Genomic DNA, 10,447 nt, shown 5'->3' with positions numbered 1-10,447 from the left:
GCAACTGTGCCAAGTATGCTAGAACCATAGTCCTTAATTTAAAGAAGGCTTATTTAGAGCATATCACATAGAGAAATCCTAGAGTTATAGGTGGTATATTCTAAACAATCATGTGTTTAGAGTAGACACGTTAGAACTAATTGCATTATAGGAAGTAGTCCTCAATAGCACATATATATGGTATACTATTTTGTTAGTACTTCCAAAGAAAACTAGGTTAACTCCAACTGTCCCAGGCCATTTTGTTTCAAGTTTGTCTCATTGCAAATGTGCAACTAAGATAAATGTTGAGACAAATAGTAGAAATTCACGTATTCGTGCTAAGTATCACAACCTAAACCTATCTTATGTGGTGTTATATACTACACATCTGATCCTGATGTTTAGGGATGTCTTACCCAACTACTATATTCAGGCATATAAGGATGTGTATTATAAGCACAAAGCTGGATCTTCTTGGATTTTCTTGAATCTTCATTGATTGACTAGATCCATACATGAAGTTTGACTTTGATATGCAAATGCATGTTGCAATATCAAGCTCTTACTTGATGTTATAGGTCTAGAGGGTAAAGGTATTCGTGTGAGGAAGTGACGAATTCTGAAGATTTTGAAGTCAAGATGATGGTTCACTTGAAGAAGAAAGTAAAATTGTGGGAAGCAACCACAATACTGTAAAGGAAGGACCAATAAAACTTACTTCTATCCTTAATCAAGGAATACTTTAACATGGAAGTACCATGAAAGTGAGAAAAATAGTGAATATGGAGCAGAAGAAGTAGAGCTGTATTCATTATGGAAGAAGGGAATGCAAGTGAAGTCACCTACAATACTATTTTCATAGTGTCAACAAGTGGTTTTCTTGCAAAACAAACCCTAGAAGAAGGAAGATAGACAAGTGAAGTCGCAGCTGGTATAATAAGACCGCAGCTGATATAGGATAATCATGAAGAGAAAGTATGTGAAGTTAGGTAGATCTTGACTAAAACTATAAAAGTAGCCACAGCTGGTAGGTAGATATTACCTAAAACCATAACATAGTCACAACTGATATCCAATAAGCCACATCTGGTACTAGGTAGTCTGCAGCTGGTACCAGATAGCCCACAGCTTGAACATTTCTTTACCCTAAAAGAAAGGGGGATTCCGCAGCTAGTATTTCACAGCTGGTATCTCGTAGTGGGTAAATATTTAGTCGGAGGACTTATAATGGATATCCACAATTGTGTGGATACACCACAAAGAATTATTCATGAGACCCTAGAAAAGTACAAACTATAAGCTAGACCAAGATCAATCTTTTAACCTTGGAGTTTAATGATTAGAAGAAAGGAAGTTTGAAGATCATTAGTAAACTCCAAGGGGGAGAGGAAGGCTGAAGGAGAAGTATTAAGATATTATTTGTAGAATGATAGACGGAGAAAAAGGTCTGTACTGAAAGGAAGTCCAATCTTATTTTTATAAGGTTGATGGGAAGTACCCATATAATAGTACTCTCAGGAGGATGTTAGACCAGAAGCCGAGGTTTAGATCTCGAGGAAGTAAGGGTTAGACCTTAACTTGAGTGGGTAATTGTAATTACTCAAAATCAAGAGAACTCAAGTAAGTCCAAGATAATGAAGTTGGATGAAGTAGATGTCGGAGGACAATCGAAGTTTAAGAAGGCTAAAGACCAAAGGAGTTTGACTATACTAAAACATAAGCTTATTAGAAAGATTCCTTTCATGGAACCTAAAGAAACCAAAAGAAGAATAACTAGCATAAACTAGAAGCCATGATTGGATGGACTAAATGAGTCTAATCCATTCGTAGGAATAAACCACTAGGACCATGCCTGTTGTAAATACCTTACCAAGTACCATTACTTTCGTTATGGTAGTAAGGGAAAACAATACCCTGCTTTAAATGAATCTTTTAGAATTAAGGTTGGGGTATCGCAGCTGGTAAATCGTAATGTCATATTACACCGCAGCTGGATTACCGCAGCTGGTAGAACCAAGCTTTGAGTACCCAAATAGGAAGATGTCACCACAGCCATTAGTAAAGTCCATTAACACCATAAAATGTCTTAATCCAAGAATCTTTGGATAGTAAGCCTATAAGCTTAGAATATTGGAAGAAATCATAGAATAGAAGAAAGTATCAGTGCCAGATATCAGAAGACTCCAGGAAGGATCTGGACAAGGGATATATTCCACTATATCTAGTGTGATCACCATGGAGTTGAAGGATGGTGATCTGTTCAAGACATTTCAACATTCCGAAACATGAGAGCGTTCGAACTTCGGGACGAAGTTCAGTTTAAGGGGGAGAGGCTGTAATATCCCAGGTTTAGAGGCTACAAAATGAGAGAACACCAAAGTGTGCATTGCATTCATGCATAGAAAATCCGGGGAATTTTCGCGCTTCAAATAAAACTTACCACGATGGCGAAGTTTCACTTGACTTGCTGGAATTGAAGTAGATCATCAAGTCAAGCGCTATAAACTTCACTGTGATCTTTGCTAAAACCTTATTTTGGGTAGAGATGATTTGATCTATGGGCTAGATCAAATAGTAGTAGAATTACAACAAACAACACCTTAAGTAAGGATCAACTACAAGATCTTATAAAGGATCTCAACATGCCATTCCTTACAACAACACATGAATAATTATTCAATCCTAAATCAAAGAACACAAATAAATAAGACACTATTCTTTACTTATCTTATCCATGTCTTATACTAAATAAATGTTCCTACCATGAGTCACATGGTATATCTTTTCCACTATAATACTTGAACCAACTCAAGAACATGCATATTCATTCTTCATTAACTTTGACCCTTTCAACCTTGTTTCCTAACTCATACTATTAAACCTACAGAAAAGAGAGAACTACTCATATGCTTATATTATGCATTCAATAGAATCTAATTAAATATTTAAACCTTGTCCAAGGGAGATAATTGTTGATACTAATTAATGATACAAGAAATAAAGTCAAGTATTAAACCCTACTTGACCTAGCTAACACTTGATGGTAAGTAAGAATTTATTCCTCTAGTAATTATATAGAGGCAAGTGTGGTGATCATTACAACTTGGTAAGGATCATAAATCCTAGAGGAACCCTACCTATTCAGAAGAGCTCAACCTAAAGAGGTATACTCAAGTATATGGACCAATACTTGATCTTGGGGAGAGAATCATGATTCACTAATGAATTATTAGAAGGCCATACTTTGATCATTACAAATTGGGTGATGATCCTAAATCCTAAGAATCTAAGTGAGTGTGTGGAGAGAAGTATTAAAGAAGAGAGAGTAGTGAGAATTAAGTGGATCATGTCTAATGCATGATCTTGCTTTATAAATTGAGATGATAAGTTAAACTTATATATGTGATCCATAGATCTCATTCTTCTCATGAAATAATAAGTAACTTATTAGTAATTAACCAAACCAATACTCATGCCTGGTGTAGTATTGATATGGTATTTAAACCCTGCCTATCCAAACACTGGAGACAAACCTAGCATTGCCTTGATACATGAATCTTAGCCAAGTGAGGAGGGATAACCCTAGTCACTAAAATATGATCAAAGCTTATACCATACCCTAAAACTAGTTGTGTATCCCATTGGTGATCATAACTAAAACCCTAGGCCATATTTGAATTCCAATCCAAGCATTACTTTGAATTATAAATAGAACCCTGCCATACCTCATGCCTACTTAATACTTCAATTTAGTGAAGCTTATGCAAAACCCTAAACCTTTCAAGTAGAATTCACCCCCACATAGAATATTGTTTCCTAACTTGTGTATCATGTATCACAAATAATGACTCAAGCCATATATACCTTTAGACTAGATTCCATTTGGTAACCAATAACCAATTCCACTTTGATTTCCAATCACCTTGTTTAGTTGCCCAAATGGAATATTGTGTCATAATTAAACCAACACTTTAACAAGTGAGTCAACCATAATTAGCTTAGGATCTACTTTAAATAATTCAAGTAGTAGTTGCTAAGCAAGAATAGAGAATATAGAGTTGAATCCAATCATCTTCTTAAAACCCTTAGAAGCAATTCTCCACATAAAATCATGATCACATTTCCATCCTCAATTTCACCACTACTTAAAATACTAGCCATAATAAAATGCATGAGAACAATCCATATTGTTAAGTACACTAGTTAAACCTAATAATATGTTCACCATGCACATGTGGTAAAGTTTCAAACCATTTAAACAGAAATGGTTCCTAAATTATAAAAGAATGGAGATCAATATCTTAACCATTTCCATTTTATTAAACCTCACAAAGTGTCACTCTAATTAAAATTCAATAGTTGTTTAAACAAAAGAATTATGCAGTGAGTATTATCAAGAAGTGATATGGATATTCAAATAGTTTTGAACCTGCAAAACAAAATAGAAATCAGATCTGAATTCAAATAGAAATATCAAATAGAAAATAAAAAACAGAAAACAGAAATTTGAAAAAAAATGGAGGGAAAGCTCACCTGGCTTACCTGGACTCCGCAGCCCAACGCAGCAGCCCACCATCGGCCCATCCTCGCGCAGAACCAGTCCAGATACCGTTTCGGTGTCTTTAAAATTCGTGCAAAGGAGAGACGTCGTCGTCGTCTACCTCTCCGAGCTCGACACCGCGGCAGCGCCAGTAGACGCCGTTCTCGTCGACGATAGGGATGCCCGGACGCAGCAGAAGGTTCCAGAGCCTTGCCCTAATTGTTTCGCGTCCGAGTCTATCCAGGGGGGAGAAAAGATCTTCGCCAGACAACCTTCCAGAGACCGCCACCTCCTGCCCGTCGCCGTCGTCGTGTCGAGACTCCAGAGCTTTCCTCAGTCTATAAATAGGGGGGCAAGCACCGCCGAGCACCTCTTGATCTCATCCACCTCTCCAATTCCTCTCAGATCCTCTCTACATTTCAATTTCTTCTTCACTGTTCGCCGGCGATCTCCATGGCGCCGTCGATTGAGAGCACCCCGGAGCTTGCCGTGAGGTCTGGGAGGAGCGCCGGACACCGTAGAGCATCTGGGAGGAGGGAATCGTGCTGGATCTTCCTCAAGCCAGCTAATTTCCTCGATCCCTTCCGCAGCAAATCGCCGGTAATGGCGAATTCCTCGCCGTTTACATCGACAATCGTCGGAGTCGACCCCACCATCAGCACCAGGGTGAGCAGACGCATCGATAGACCTCTTATTTGCCTCATTTGGTTAGCGGTAGCCCGAGTTAGCTATCTCACCGGAGATCACCGCCGCAGTACCCCTCGCCGGAGACGCTCCGGTGATTCCCCGCGGAAACGACCACCACCAGTAGCTTCACCTTGTTGTGCTCGTTCAGGTGCACTTCACTGCGCATCCAGGGAAGCCCTGAATCGGCTGCACCACCACGTTCTGGCCGCCGGCGTTTAACCGCCGATGATGCCAACGTGGCATGTGGGGTCTCCCTGGCGTCGTTGACTGGTCGTTGCCCGCGTGGCAATTGACCCAGTCAACAGGCCCACCAGTCAGTGACTGTGGGTACAGCTCGAATCGGTATGTTTAGTGTTTTAGTTAATTTCAAATTTCAGTAAATAGTTAAAACTTTGCAAAATTGTATAAAATTCAATTCAACTCAGAAAATTATGAATAATATATCAAAATGCTCACAAAAATAAACTCTATTCAAATAAAATATAAAACAAAAATGTGTGTCAAAATAAAAATCCATTTATTTTTAACCTTATTAATTATGCCATTTCAATTGTTTAAAATACAATTTGAATTCAATAATTAGTGAAGTTTCAAAATTAAATTTTAACTATTCAGTAACTAAGTAAAATGTTAGGATTAATTTTATTTACCATATTTGCATTAACTTAAGTATTAGTGATAATTCATAAACCCTAAATTGCATATTACTATTTTCTATTTTCTTTAAATAGTAATAACTCAAGAAAATATTATAAGCCAATATTATTTTGGTAAATCAAAACTTATTTACTTAAACATTCTTAAGTTAACAAATTAATAACAATTATTAAACTCTGATTCTTAATTAGACCAAAATAGGAGTTAATTTAATAATTAAATCTTGGGAAGATTAATAAACTGTCAAACCATTACTAATTTTGATTCAAAGTAATTAGTTACCACACCTCTATTATCAATTACTATTTTAGGAGATGTACCATAATTTAGAAACCCTAGTTTCAATTTAATAAGACTTTGATTCCATTATTTTATGTGATCATCTCAAAATTGTTTAAATTCTAAAACCCTAAAGATTTAAGCCATGTGATCATAGTCACTTCAACTTTACTTGTAGAACCTTGATAAGTAACCAATGAATGCATGCTTATGACCCATTAGCAAAAACCAAGTCACATGAGATTATCATTTCATATTCCTATTCTTAATTCAAACCTATATGATCCACTAGCGCCACCTAGGTATAAACCCTAGCTTGTTACCACATATTAGCACCATTGATCATCAATCCTATATACCATACCATTAGGACCAACCTCAACCATCATAATTTAGTAGCACCATAATAATAAACCCTAATACCAACATTGTGTAGCAAATCACATCACAAGCTCCTAGTCCACTAAGCCCTACTTAGGAAATGATAAGCCACTTAGCTTATAAACCATTAGAGATTATTTAGTAAAGCAAATGTGAAGCCATAGTAACCCTAATAGCTAATTATAGAACTATTCTAATAACCATCCTTTGATATGATGCTTAGAATAAACCATAGCAATAAACCTACCAATACTTGCTATATAGAAACCCCAATCCAAATTAAGAACCAACTAGTTCCTATTAGTGAAACTAAAGGAATCCAATAGTAAACCCTAGAAAGCCATAGCACCTATATATAGTAGTTCATATTCTTATTTTATCCTGTTCTTCAAAAGTTATTCTTTTGAAGTACAAATGTCAATCAAACCTTAGAAACCCTAATTCTTCTTTGAAATACTAAATATTTCTTAAACAACATGTTCTTCAAAAGTTATTCTTCTGAAGTATAGTAGAAGTAATCATCAATCATGTTCTGTAGAACTTAAAATTGACAACCATTCTTTACATATTATTCCACCATTATTTCTTATGTGTATGATTGATATGATGTCTTATATCACTTGATTATGATGCTAATATAACCAAACCCTAATAAGAACCTTGTTTGAGAACCATTCTAAAAGTGCAACCAACCCTAAAGAAATCTTTACAACTCACATCTCTTAAAACATCAAGGTTAGCTTACGCTCGGGGCGATTGCATCTCATACTATGCATTATAGCATCTTTGCCAGTTCTTTAAACATTGTCCTTACCAGACGATGATGGTATTTCAGAATTTGGAGTTATCACGCATCGAAGCTTTTGCCTGCATAATCTTGCAGTCAAGAAAGGCAAGTTCATCGCTTGCTCATGTCATTTGATTATTTTTATCAAATTATATGCAAAGTACTATACTTATCACTCATGCATTGAAAAGCAAAGTATTATTTTACAATTATGAATATGACTATGTGGTGGGCAATGGAACCATGGTATGTGTTGATATGGTGGAGGTTCCATTGCAATGGGTTATATCACCCTAGGATTAATTACCAATGCCGTCCAGTGATTCTAGCGCCGTACAAACCGCGTTGACCATGAGATCTATAATGGCTCTGGGGAAGCCAGCCGTATCTTTTCCCTTCTGCACGCCAACGGATTGGTAGAGCCGGCGGGGTGTTGGAGGCACTGCCGTAGGTTGGGATAGCCTTTTAAATCCCCATCCATTAGTGATGATGGCTCTACGATCTATGAAGGATTGTCCAAAGTACACCATGAGTAAAGCCGTATTATCGGGGGAAGTCTACTGGAGGTGTGCGGGTGGACAAAAGGGTGGGTTTGCAGTCGCGGAGAAGGCGGTGTGGGCTTGGATCTTTATACCTGGCCTCACACCAAAGGAAGTGTGAACGGGGGCAAGTCCCTGCGGATGGCAAAAAGGGTGAGATCTCTTGTGGGAAAAGTAACGCACCTCTGCAGAGTGTATCAAATTGTGGCTGTCACTCCCTGTTCCGGGAAGGGAACTGTGAACGCGGCAGGAAAGGAACTCCACGAAGTTCTGTTCAACCTGTGAAGACTGACGGGCATAGTTTTCAGAATAAAATAAACCTTTTGAAGAAATGTTTAGGAAAACTTGCATTGGCCTGTGACTTTCTGGACTATGGCTGTAGCTAGTGCATGATACACATATTTCCTAATATGAACTTGCTGAGTACGCTCGTACTCATTCTATCCCATTTGAACCCCCTTCTTAGATCAAGGCACCGAAGGAGAAACTACCGTGGAACTCGAAGCCGAAGGAGTCAACTGCAACAAGATGAAGAATCCAATCAAAGAAGTCAATGGAGTCAACTTCTGCAACAGCTAGAGTGGAAACTTAGACTAGTAATAGAAGGGAACCTTTCCCTAATCCTAGCACCTAAGTAGCTAGAATTCTATAGCAAGCCTAGTAGCTCTTCAACTTGAGTTAGCAATAAGATAGACTAAGAGTCGTTCTTCTGGAGCTTTATTTGAAGTTTTACCTCACTGTAAAGTATGAGGCTGTGTGGATCTTATGTAAACAGTTCGTGTGTACTTCTATAGACATACCTTGGACTCGCATATGTTTCTGTTGTACCACTCTGAGAGATGTAATATGAGTGGAACGGTGTTTCACTTGTGTTATGTCAACGACTTGTGTACTACACCATGCAGTGGTACGCTGGGTCATCACATCATCATTATAGGCTCTATCGGCAAACAAATTTACCATCTCCTTATAGGTTAATAAATTTAGAGTTCCTCCTGCACATGCGTCAATCATCTGTTTAGATTCATCATTAAGACCACCATAAAAATATTATAAGATAACATGGTCCATGAAACCGTGGTTGGGAACCCTCATAAGTAATCCGGAGAATCTTCCCCAAGATTGAGAAAAGCACTCCAATATACTGAAATAAATTAGTAATCTCTTTTTTAACCTGCATAGTCTTATAGAAAGGATTAAATCTATTCATCTTTAATGCAATCTTTCCGGCTAGCAATAGTATTTCTTGGTAAGGCTTGCAACCATTGGAATGCCTTGTCCTTTACGGACCAACGAAATAAGTTAAGAAGTAAAAAATCTCTTGGAAAATTCTTAGGTCCAACTAACTCACATATATCATTCACTCTAGTTAAGTGAATGCTTGGATCTTCATGTTCTTCTCCTGAAAAGGCATTATCTTGCATCATAATTAGTAACTCATGACCTATCTCATATTCAATGCCCTTAACATCAGGATAAACAATAAGATTTTTTGCAACTAAAGTTGAAGGAGTCCCATATTCCCCTATGGTTTTGCTAGGCCTTGCTTCCTTAGGTGCGATGGATAAGTTTTCCATCATGGTACTTAAACTATTTACGTCTACAACACGCGAATTAACTAGATTTTTGAATAACTTCCAGACGTCTAGAGTCTGGTACTCGATCAATAAGTTTGGTAGATAAACTCTACCTGAGCGTGTGGAACCTCTGTCCTCAACAAAGATCGTCAAAACTTACAAGTGTCAAGAACAAACACCCTGCGCTTAGCTCCCCAGTAATGATGCCAGAAAATAGCTTGATGGCCTGCAAGAACAGAGGGTCTTTCGTGCATATTTTTGTGGAAGTATTATTTCCGGTTTTTATATCGTATCCCAGCATTGAGCGTAGGAGGATGTTTATCTGCGGTGTTTCTATCACACGCAAGGTGTCACAAGTCTTAGATGAATTGACTGCAAGAATTAAAATGGAAAATGGTGAGTGTAAATGGTAGGATTTTTGAGTATTGATAATCCAATATAGTAAAGTGCATAAAAGTAACAGCTAATAAGAAATAAATGGTTTTTTTTGCAGATGAAAAGATAGGCGCAGGGTGATTCGGTTCATGGCGATAGTGAATGTGCCTGGTGAAATAAATGTGATAAGTGAATATGATTCTTCTTATTTATATCTGAGAAGGAAAACAACCCATTAGAGAGAAAACCTCCTCTTGGTAGATTTCATCTTTCTCCAATAATCCTTTTGCCTGTTACCAAAGCCATGGTCAACGCATCTATTAAGGTGGTTAAACCGGAGTAAAGCTTTAAGCTCGGTGGTTCCTTGTGATTCCTAGAGTATTGCTAGGTCCTCTTTGATATCGGCCGTGTCACTCGGGGGTCACCGACTCATTAGCAAACAAGTTCCTTTTTATGAGTTCTTGAGATCATGCTATCTGGGCCCTTAAATTAGATAACAACATTAGGTGCACATAAATATTCATACTCATATATATAATAATCTTAAACATAAGTTCAAAAATACATAGAATAAAATTGGCACATCAAATCTCACCAATCCCCAACATCTCCCACGCCAATGGCATCTACTCACACATGAGAG

The sequence above is a fragment of the Lolium perenne genome, chromosome 2 (genome assembly GCF_019359855.2).
Source record: "Lolium perenne isolate Kyuss_39 chromosome 2, Kyuss_2.0, whole genome shotgun sequence".
Taxonomy (NCBI): Eukaryota; Viridiplantae; Streptophyta; class Magnoliopsida; order Poales; family Poaceae; genus Lolium; species Lolium perenne.
Note: the sequence above shows the minus strand (reverse complement) of the source record.